Raw genomic sequence first — 12,914 nt, 5'->3', positions numbered from 1 at the left:
ATGTCTTTCAGTACTCACCATATTCATCTCTACCTTCGCCTTCCCTCATATATATATATATATACGCATGCATATTTGCATATATATACATCAACGTTATATATATATATATATGTGTGTGTGTGTGTGGTGAATGTTATAAATAATATTAATGGAACAAATGGAATGAACCATTGACACATTACGTGACCAATATATGGAAAACTCCATCGATATTAGGTTTTGCTTTGTTTATAATTTTGTTATAAGATTATATTATATATATATTGAATATTTAATAAAAATATTGAAAAAGTGTTGGTCCATTGTAGTGATCTCCATAGATTTACGAAACTAAATATTTTAGTGAGTCTACTTACTGTGTGTTTCCAGTTTTGTTTTGTTTACTATACTGGTATTAATAGTATTTGCAATCCAGTATGATTGTTACAAATGGAATCTGAACTGGTTCATCCATTGTAATCAATATTTGTCTGAGTTTCTTACTGGATAAGATAATGGAAGGTGGACTGTCTAGTTTGACCGAGTAGGGTAAAAGTTTAGATCTTATTCACCCACGAAGTTCTGAAAAATAATGTAGGAAATACGTTCTTCCTCTCAGGAATCAACGTCATAAAACACTACATCACTTTTGCAAGTCACGTCAATACACTTCATACTTGGAAACCAAACAGTGATACTTGTCTATTGAGACACCATGTCTATGCTTTTATAATGCTTGTTTATTATTGATTATGTTAAGGAGCTCTTTAATACTATCGAATACAACTCAAAATTGCAATACTTGCAGGTATAATAAACAAGCGAAAAGATGACAATCTATGGTCGCCAGCTGTGTTAGTGCTCTACCAAAAGTGTCTGCATTTTATAAAAGACTTTTCTACAAAGCTTTCGCAGTGTCTGTGTTGGCATCCATGTTTAGAATACCAAAGCGGACTTTTGAAGGAATCTGCAGCATAAACATCAGGACAAGAATGATATTGACAATTACTGGTAATGTCAATAGGGATACGGCAAGATCTATATTAAACAGAGGGGTGAAGGTAGGGACATAAGATTTGTCCAATCGGACAGTGAGTGCCGCATCTTATTACTTACACATCTACTGCATAGTAAAGAGAATAATGAGTACATCACATATATTCTCAATAGTGAAGGTAATAACATCATAAGAATAGGCGAAGAATAGACGCTCTGAGTGTACAGCTGTTCGACGTAAACCAAAGACAACTGATCTGATTTATTGAAACAGAGACTTAGAATACACCAGCAGAAAGTTATACATGTCACAGGTCTCTCAAACAAGAGAATACCAGCGACATTGACTAGCATAGCAGACTCTCCTCGAAGTACGGCAGATCTCATATCTCGCGTAGAAGGTTACTCCTTTGCCATCCAGGAACTGGAGATGGCTACTAATTACTTGATGAGAAAGATAAGGATACCTCTAGAAATCTTCGTTTCGATAGAAAATATCAACTGTGCCATACCTATGTTGAATGTAACAGCCATATTATTAGCAACTGTCCAAAATATTGGTTTCAAAGTTTGGCACAAGTCCAGCAATCTCAGGAGAGGGGACAATTCGATTACATCGACCCCCATTGCTCGACTGGCACTTATTTTATCAACCCCGAGAGGATGGAAGGTAAGGTCGACCTCAGCGAAATTTAAACTCAGAACGTAAAGGACGAAATGCTGCTAAGCAGTTTGCCCGGCGTACTAACGATCTTGTCAGCTTGCCGCTTTAACCCTCTAAAATATTCGCAAGATGATATCTTTACATGGGACATGATATTCCCTCTGAAATAATTTACAATGCTATACACAGAAAATATTGTTCTGGTGGTAATCCCAAACACACTATAAAACCAGAATGTACTCACACCTTTAAGACTAAAGAATACTGGTGGAACATTCCAATGAAAACAGCAAACCGGTGTAAACACAAGCAAGATATTGTTCTATGGGATAGGAAGCGAAAGTCATGCACTGTTACAGAGACTGGCTGTTCAGCAAACGTGAATGTCTCACCACAGATTAGGAAAAAGAAAGGCGGTGAGCTGGTAGAAACGTTAGCACGCCTGGCGAAATGGTTTGCGGTATTTCGTCTGCCGTTACGTTGTGAGTTCAAATTCCGCCGAGGTCGACTTTGCCTTTCATCCTTTCGGGGTCGATAAATTAAGTACCAGTTAAGCACTGGGGTCGATATAATCGACTTAATACCTATGTCTGTCCATGTTTGTCCCCTCTATGTTTAGCGTCTTGTGGGTAATAAAGAAATAGGTATTTCGTCTGCCGCTACATTCTGAGTTCAAATTCCGCCGAGGTCAACTTTGCTTTTCATTCTTTCGGGGTCGATTAAATAAGTACTAGTTACGCACTGGGGTCGATATAATCCACTAAATCCGTTTGTCTGTCCTTGTTTGTCCCCTCTGTGTATATCCCCTTGTGGGCAGTAAAGAAATAAGAAATTGGGAAAAAGAAAAGCGTCTATGATGAACTAATGGGAAACGTGCAGCTCTTAAACCAAGGCTGTAGATTTTTATTTCTAACTAGCAGTATCGCCCGGCGTTGCTCGGGTTTGCAAGGGAAATAACTATATAAGCATTTTTAGAGAGTTATAGCCAAAAAATAGCAAAAAAATGCATTAAAAATGGAAAACAAATGATGGTAAATTTTTTAAAAATCGTTGACTCATCGTAGACATTTTTAGAGAGTTACTTCCCTTATATAATAGCGAAAAAATGCTTTAAAATGAAAAAAATGATGGTAATTTTTTTTTAATCGTAGACTCATCGTAGACGCGCGCTAATACCCAGAAGGGCTCGATATGAATCACGACTATAAGATACCCGGTTTTGGTTAAACTGCACCGCAAAATGTGGGAGTAGTTAGGAATCTAAATCGTAGGAGACAGACACACAACTTCTCTTTTATATATAAAGATTATCATCATAGGTGCACTGAGCTACGATTTGTATCAAAGCTTAAAAATGCTTGGGTTGTCAAAAATTGACTCACATTCTCCAAATACTATCGATTTGAGGAACAATGAAAATTTGTAAATTATTCCAGGGACCCCAGATTTGAACTTCCTGGGTTGAACACATATTCACGCGTTCATATGGAACACACACGGAAACATTCACACATATATAAACGGCAATAAAGCAGACACACACTTGCGGGTTAGATAAATGGCTTCTTATGAGGAAATATTTTAAAGTTTTATATTCCTGAGATTAACATTATTTTTACATGTTTTCAGTTTGTTGTTGCACAAACTCTATATCAAAGCAAGTTTACTCACACACACCCAACGCACACACACACATGTGAACACGCACATACCATCACACACATATATACACAACATCCAATTCATTTATTCAAGAAACCTCAAGAGCTTTCTTGACTGAAACAAAGCAGCCTTGCTTCTTTGTGAGTGACCGGATGGAATTCTGGGAAGGATAGAAAAAGTCCCCCCCCCCAAAAAAAAAGAAAAGCAAAAATTCATACGTTTCTATATACATACATTTATGTACACAGGAAAACAGACTTGCACAAGAAAATACACAAATATATACTGACTCATACACACGTATGTGTGTGTGTTTGTGTATGTGTGTGTGTATGCGTGTGTGTGTGCGTGCGCACGTCTCAGTATGCGCGTGTGATTTAAAGTATTTCTTCAACGTCAATTTCCATTTCTTTCATTAAAATCTATAACATACTAAGTAACATAAATTTCTTATCTGATTGAATAAGTCATAAAAGATACAAAAAAATAGATATTTGTAGTATTTTGCTTAAATGACAATCCAAAAGATAGATTGGATCTGTTGTTTGCAGACAAGTTGTAGCTACTCAATCTTCATAACATCAGTCTTAAAATTCAACGAATCTGATTTGGGAGTTTCTCATTACTTGTCAGCTGGAATATTCTTTTTTTCTGATGGTTTTTTTTTTCACTTTGTATTTCGTAATACATCATTGTTGTAAGATTGTATTATATATATACTAGCAGTATCGCCCGGCGTTGCTCGGGTTTGTAAGGGAAATAACTATATAAACATTTTTAGAGATGTAAAGTATAATAGCCATCTCAATATGGCTAACCACAAAGGGCGGGGGTGTTACTGTAGCTGTTTACGTTCTGAGATTTAATAATAAATTTTTAGAGAGTTACTTCCCTTATATATGCCAAAAATGCATTAAAAATGAGAAAAATTAATGGTAATTTTTTTTTTAATCGTAGACGCGGGCTAATATCCAGAAGGGCTCGATATGAATCACGACTATAAGATACCCAGTTTTGGTTAAACTGCACCGCAAAATGTGGGAGTAGTTAGGAATCTAAATCGTAGGAGACAGACAGCACGCAACCTCTCTTTTATATATAAAGATATATATATATATAAATTTACTAAATTTGAGAGAAATATAGTAAAAAAAAATACATTGTTACCCATTGTAGTTACTTCGATACAATCAACAAAAGCAGATGGTGCATTCCCGACGCTGAATAAAGGCCTTCCTTTTATTCGTACATGACTTTCAGTTTTGAGGTTTTATCACATCTATCCAACTTATTCCCCTATCTAGTTCAATATTGTCCTCTTTTTCTGTAGGAGGTCCTCGGAATGCAATCTGTCAGCTTTTTGTTTACCTCCTGTCATTTATTCTGTAGATGTATGGAGCCCAATTCTATTTCAAAAATTTTATAAATTTGACAACAAAATTTTGCTTTTGTTCTCGGCTCCATTTTTCTGTTTTACCGTCCATCATTACAAGCATAATGCATTAGCAAATATCTTTTGCCTTTTATTTGTTTCAGTCATTGAACTGTGGCCTTGCTGGAGCACCGCCTTTAAACACTTAGTCGAACAAATAGACCCCAGTACTTATTTTTTAAGCCTGGTACTTATTCGATCAGTTATTTTGCCGAACAGCTACACATACGAACGCACGCACACGCACATCATTAGTGCACGCCGAACAAAATGTTTAGCGGTGTTTCGTCCACCGTTACGTTCCGAGTTCAATTTCCGCCGAGGTCAACTTTGCCTTTCATTCTTTCAAAGTCGATAAATTAAGCATCAGGGAAACACTTGGGTCGATGCAATCGTCTAGCCCATTCCCTCAAAATTTCTGGCCTGGTGCCTATTTTTAAATGTTGTTGTTGTAGTAGTAGTTTTTGTTGTTGTTGTTGTTGTTGTTGTTGTTGTTCTTCTTCTTCTTCTTCTTCTTCTCTTCTTCTTCTTCTTCTTCTTCTTTTTCTTCTTCTTCTTCTTCTTCTTCTTCTTCTTCTTCTTTTCAGTAGCATCTTTCAATTCTGCTTCCTTTACTTGCCGAGTGTCTTCCTGACACATAGGGCAGAGAAACGCGCTGTATACATTGGTAGGCTATTAAAATAAACACACCAGATTGTTCATTTACAAAGACATGTGATAGAGAAAAAGGGGAAAAAGGACAAAGAGAAAAAGGAAAAAAAGCAAACAAAAAATAAAGGGGAAAAGGAAAGAAAATTTACAGCGACAATGCTCTTCTCACTACTTGTGACACCAGTTAAGACAATCTTTTGCACTTCCTGCAAGGATGGTAAGCCAGGGATCATTCTTAAATGATTTTCAATTCCTTTTTTGATCATTCCAAGTGATCCTAGAATCACTGGTATTGTAACCGTCTTAAGAGGCCACACCTTTTCGATTTCGATTTCGATTAGCAAATCTTTATATTTTCTAAGCTTATCAGATTCTTTTGCCACGATATTATGGTCACAGGTTATATCAATCAATAAATAGACTTTATTGTTGTGGTCTTTCACGACAATATCCGGTTTATTTGCTTTGATGGTCCGGTCTGCACATACAGGGAAGTCATCTATGAATAACAAATGGTCGCCTTTTTGTTGGCGGCTTTTTAATACATACCCAGCTTTTGCTTTCCTCAGAATCAGTGCTAATGGTATTAAGCACAGTACAAACATCAGTGGGGATAGGCAGTCCCCTTGGAAGATGCCCCTCCTGATTTCTACTTTGCAGAAAGTGTTGTTCTAGAGAACGTTTAAGAAAACATAAAAAATTATTTGTTTTAAAATTTGAGATTACATAGATAGTATTTTACGTAGGATATGGGCAGTTCCTATGAGCACTATTTTTTGAATTTCTCTCATTTTTGGATTTCCTGGTATCTGAGCTAGGTAGGTATCAGCTCCTTTTGTTATCATTCCTAGGACACCTATGACAACAGGTATTGTTTCAGTATTCGATGCACTACCAAATAGGTTCATACATTCCGTTATCCAAGAATGTAGGATCAAATCGTATGCCTCACGATAATCGATCCATGACATGGCTGAGTTACTTTTCCTCCTGTTGTAGTCTCTAAGTACAGTTTTGTCTACCAGGAGTTGATCCTTGTACCTCTCCACTTACGATTACACCCATTCTGCTCATGTGGCAGGACTCCATTTTTTCCAGATGTTCGTACATTGACTCTGCGAGTATTCCAGTCGATAATTTCCGCATAAGTAGCAAGCAGAATATCGGCCTGTAATTTTCTACCGTATGGCCTTTTTCGATGTTTTTTAAGCACAACCCTGTCCTACCCATTGTCAACCACTCTGGTGTTACTTGGTTCGCATTTAACAAGTTGTTGAGTTGTGCAGTTATTCGTGAATGACATCCACCAAATCTTTTGATCAAGTAGCCTCGAACTCCATCTGATCTCAGGGCTTTCCAGTTGCACACTGTTTTGAGATTTCCTTCAATTTCCTAACCGAAATGACTTGTTCTTCCTGTTGTGGACAGACTACTGTTTGTTTCAGTTCTTGCAACCATTCGGCATCCTTCTTGTGCTCCTTGTCTTTGCTCCAGATAGCGCCCCAAAACCTTTGACTTTCATTGTTATCTGGTATCAACTTTTCATCTGTACGCTCTCCTTTTATTTCTCTGTAGACTCTCTTCTGATCTGCTTTGAATAACCTATTCTGCTGGTAATCCTTCATTGTTTCGTCGTATCTTACCATCTTTACTTTCTTTGCAACGAGGTACTGTCTCAGTTCCTCCATTACCATTTCAGGCTCTTTTTTTCAATATTATACTTCCTTTTCAGTGCCCTGTATTTTTGTTCGCTTTTAAGCTGCCCCTTTTCTTTTCGGTCTAACACAGAAATGTCCTTCGAGAGCATATCTAACCTCGCCAATATTCTTCTCTTCCACCATGGATCTTTTCTTTTTTCACTCCCATTATATTTCTTTTTCTTGACATCAACACCCATATTTTCTGCTACAACAATACTTGCTGCCTTGATCAAATTACTTGTTTCCGTGCTGTTTTTGTTCTGATGTATTTCAGAATTTCATTCACATTTTTCGTTTCTTGGTTAAATTTTCACCGATCAACCATTTTAAAGTTGCAAATAATGTCGCTATCGTTCTCTTGTAGCCTTGTTTTATTCTGTCGTAGATTGCCTTTTGCCCATCTGTCATTTCACCATTAGTTTTATTGTCTTCTTCCAGACCATCTATATGTCTCTCATCGAGCAAGCTAACACTGTTCTTTTCTTGTGCTTTATTAGAGATCTCACCTCTGTTTTCTGCTATGAGATTACTTTTATCAGTGCGAACTGAATTTTCATCTTTTCCTCTGCTGCTGTTTTCCAATACTCGCCTTTTGATAATTTCGAGCTCTACTTCCGTGAACCAACGATTTTTCTTATTGTTCTAGCGTGATCATATAATCTCTGTTCCGTGAGTTGAAACAGTCCTCTTTCTCCCCATTGATACGTTGTTGATATCTCCTAATATGAACAGCATTTTCGTCTACTGGGTTGCTCAGGTAGTAACACTCCACGACCACAGCGTTGACTTATTTATTTCATCTACGCCGTGTGTGCTGGTCCATTGCTGGATAACGACAGGCTAGAGCCGGACAAGAATCACTGAGCCCGCCGGGTGCAACACTATCACCATCAAGGGCTTCAGTTTTATTACCACCGTTATTCACAATGTCTTGTTTTTCATTGTCCTTGATATGAGGTAGCGCTTATCAGGTTACGCAATTACCAGATGTATCATTGATCAGGACATGGGGAGATTCCAACTGCTTCCTTTCATTATTATTATTATTATTATTATTATTATTATTATTATTATTATTATTATTATTATTATTATTATTATCATCATCATCATCATCATCATCACTGATAATGTTATTTTCATTTTTTTACTATTTGTCATTGTTAATATTCCCTCTGATCCGACATGAGTTTTGGCTAAGTGTCATTAACACTTTCGTTTTAGTGCTAGGCTCCGGGTCTTATCTGCTAGCGTAGACAATTTGATAGAACACCGCTTCTATTATCATAACAAATAAATATAGTCAAATGAGACAAAGAAACAAACAAAAAACTAATATCCATTCCTAGTTTTTCCGTGGGGGTATATATTTGTTTACTGCCGTCGAGTGGTGGTATATATATATATATATAATATATATATATATATATATATATATATATATATAATTTCAGCAAAACAATTTAGATTCAAATGAATATGGTACTTAATTTAGATGCACCAGAATATTTTATGGTATTACCCATAAAATTATGTGGGGTGATTATAACCAAAAATAGCAACAAGAATGGATCCGGTAATTTAGTACAATTGTTTCATACTATAACAATTTATTAAAGCTGCAAATATTACAGCAAATATAACATGTCAAGTAATCTTCAGCTAATTTCATATAGGTTTTCCAATAATGTAAAGTTCTCAAATCAATTAATAACATCCTAGAGAGTGTAAATATACCGATAAAGTTGTAGATATGAGTTTCAGGAACTTGAAGTAGGATGCCAGGCAATCCAAGATTAAGTTCATACATGTTTTCCAACAATGTAAAGTTCTCAAATCAATTAGTAACATCCCAGAGACGGTAAATTTACCGACAAAGTTGTGGATATGAATTTCAGGAAACATGAAGAAGGATGCCAGTCAGACCAAGATTAAGTTCACATCAGATGTGAAATCTGGGATGTTACTAATTGATTTGAGAACTTTACATTGTCGGAAAACATGTATGAATTTAATCTTGGATTGCCTGGCATCCTACTTCAAGTTCCTGAAACTCATATCTACAACTTTATCGGTATATTTACACTCTCTAGGATGTTATTAATTGATTTGAGAACTTTACATTATTGGAAAACCTATATGAAATTAGCTGAAGATTACTTGACATGTTATATTTGCTGTAATATTTACAGCTTTAATAAATTGTTATAGTATGAAACAATTGTACTAAATTACCGGATCCATTCTTGTTGCTTATTTTTGGTTATATATATATATATATATATAATCTGTTTAATGCTTTTGTGATCAATAATGACTTGTCTTTGTCGTTTGCTTTTATCCGATTCGCTTATGTGTGCGCATGCTCTTGTTTATACACTGCTTAATGTTGTTTTGAAATTTTAAAATGTGTTCGTGTAAAACTGGGGTTTATACGTAATTAATTAGTTTACGTAATTACGTGTTTGTGATGTGTACTTAATCGGATATAGTCCAATATGTATTTACTCGGATATAGTCGAACACTTTTAATAGTCCAACACTATTACTTACTTGGGTGTAGTCCAGCGCTTTGCCAGTGTGGCAAGCGTGTTTACACACGATGTGCGAGTGATGGAGGTGACACACAGTTAAAATACATAGTTTCATTCGGAAAATAGAAATAAATTTTAACGAGTATTGGATACAGTCCAACACTTTGTCAGTTATTTCAAGCTCCATTTATTGTCTTTATTCCCGATGTTCTGGGATAGAATTCAGAGCAGTGTTTTATCGCTCTCACATGTTAAACGTACCCGGTGTTATTATCATCATCATTATTATTATTATTATTATTATTATTATTATTATTATTATTATTATTATTATTATTATTATTATTATTATCATTATTATTATTATTGTTGTTGTTGTTGTTGTTGTTGTTGTTGTTATTATTATTATTATTATTATTTTTATTGTTATTGTTATTATTATTATTATTATTATTATTATTATTATTGTTATTGCTATTGTTATTATTATTATCATCATCATCATCATCATTATTATTATTGTTATTATTATTATTATTATTATTATTATTATTATTTTTATTGTTATTGTTATTATTATTATTATTATTATGGTTATTGCTATTGTTATTATTATTATCATCATCATCATCATTATTATTATTATTTTTATTGTTATTGTTATTATTATATTATATTATTATTATCATTATTATTATTATTATTATTATTGTTATTGCTATTGTTATTATTATTATCATCATCATCATCATCATCATCATTATTATTATTGTTATTGCTATTGTTATTATTATTATTATTATTATTATTATTATTATTATTATTATTATTATTATTATCAATTTTTATTCATTTTCTATTTTTCCTTTCTTTCCCTGTGTTATCTATGTCACATCTCAGCTCCTTCCCACAGGTTAGAGATGCAATTCTTTACTCAACACATGCTGTTCCAAGTAATGCTGCCAACTGTACACTTCCTACAGAGTTTGATATTTGCAGTTTTTCATGCTAGAATATTGCTTTCTTTGAAATGGTCCCAAGTACACACTGATCACAGCAGTTAACACACTCACTTTTGAGGTTCTATGAATACTCTTTACTCTTTTACTCTTTTACTTGTTTCAGTCATTTGACTGCGGCCATGCTGGAGCACCGCCTTTAGTCGAGCAAATCGACCCCGGGACTTATTCTTTGTAAGCCCAGTACTTATTCTATCGGTCTCTTTTGCCGAACCGCTAAGTGACAGGGACGTAAACACACCAGCATCGGTTGTCAGGCAATGCTAGGGGGACAAACACACACATATATATATATATACACACACACACATATATATATACATATATACGACAAGCTTCTTTCAGTTTCCGTCTACCAAATCCACTCACAAGGCTTTGGTCGGCCCGAGGCTATAGCAGAAGACACTTGCCCAAGATGCCACGCAGTGGGACTGAACCCAGAACCATGTGGTTGGTAGGCAAGCTACTTACCACACAGCCACTCCTGCGCCTCTTCCAATGTTATGTCTTGTTGATTTTCGGCTTTCTCGTTCTCTGTCTTCACAATACTCTGGTCTGTAGATATAGTTACATCGATGAAGGTTCATTCTTTGGATTCTTTTCGTAGGTGAGCGATATCTGCTCGGTTATGTTGCAGCTTCTTATCTGTGTAAATTGGTATATCTCATGTGAATTACATCAGATCATTCTCTGCTACTGGCAAAGATTCGTGCTCATACCACTTGGAACATTCCAGCCCATACTTCCTGCACAACTCCCAGTGTAGTAGCACTTCAACTTTATCACAGTGTTTGTTGCACTCCTTTCGGGCCAGGTTGGAGCAGCCACTAATTCGTATGTCTGTCTCAAGACACAAAAGTAATACCACTGTCTTATAATTACTACACTTGACTGAGCTGGTTCGTAAAGCTTGACCTTGAGCAGCAAGAATCAGTCTTTCTGTCTCCTTTAAAGATTCATGTTTTAACCAGTTCCAGGGTTCTTCATCAGCTCCATCCGATGTTTTCTGGAAAAACTCTCCGTGTAGGACTTTCTCATTCCAGATGATGATCTTTCTTTTCTTTCTTCTTATTTTGTACTCATTTTGAAGGGTTTCCCCATTGTCACTGGTTACCTCAGTATTCCCTCATCGCTATGTCTCAGATTGGCGTGCAAGGATCTCAAATCTCCGTCGGAACACTATCCTCTATTCTAACCGATCCTCTTTCACATTCCTTCCTCTGTAAGTAAAGCCTCGCTATGTTACTTCTTATTTCTTTATTGCCCACAAGGGGCTAAACACAGAGAGGACAATCAAGGACAGACAAACGGATTAAGTCGATTACATCGACCCCAGTGCGTAACTAGTAGTTAATTTATCGACCCCGAAAGGATAAAAGGCAAAGTCGACCTCGGCGGAATTTGAACTCAGAACGTCACGGCAGACGACATAAGGCTAAGCTTTTCGCCCGGTGTGCTACCGTTTCTGCTAGCTCACCGCCTTCTGTTACTCGCCTCGCTCAAAAGGTCCCTGAATAATAATAATAATAAAAATAATAATATCTAATAATAACAATATCAACATTAACAGCTATTATTATTTATTATTATATTATTATTATTATCATTATTATCATCATCATCATCATCATCATCATCATCATCATCATCATCATCATCATCATTATTATTATTATTGCATGATATATTACTTAGCAGAGAGGTAGTCTTAAAGTTTAGTGACAGCAAGTCTTTCCTCATATTGAAACACTTTCTTAGAATCCGTGCAGAATATTGGATGGCTTATTATTGCTAGTCCACAAGTCGACGATGTCAGTTTCAGTGTCAATATCCTTCAATCTTTTACGTAGTAGTTTGGGTGTGGTGCCAAAGGCATATTTTATTATAATTATTATTATTATTATTATTTTTCTTCTTCTTCTTCTTCTTCTTCTCTTCTTCTCTTCTTCTTCTTCTTCTTCTTCTTCTTCTTCTTCTTCTTTTCTTCTTATTATTATTATTATTATTATTATTATTATATTATTATTATTATTATTATTATTATTATTATTATTATTATTATTATTATCGTATTTTAGTGAAGAAATTTCTGATAGCAGGTAATTTATATCTCTCGCTTGGATATCTACAAGTGTATCTCCAAGTATTACAAACTTCACCACCATCATTGCGTTGTTTGATGTTCTGGCTGAATTCCTGTCAGATGTATTCCGGCTGCGAACAAAGAAGATTAAATAGGATATTGACATTTTTCGTGTTTCCAGATCTAATCTG

Source organism: Octopus sinensis, linkage group LG1 (assembly GCF_006345805.1).
Source record: "Octopus sinensis linkage group LG1, ASM634580v1, whole genome shotgun sequence".
Lineage (NCBI taxonomy): Eukaryota > Metazoa > Mollusca > Cephalopoda > Octopoda > Octopodidae > Octopus > Octopus sinensis.
The sequence above is the reverse complement of the archived record's forward strand: the minus strand, read 5'-3'. Positions refer to the sequence as shown.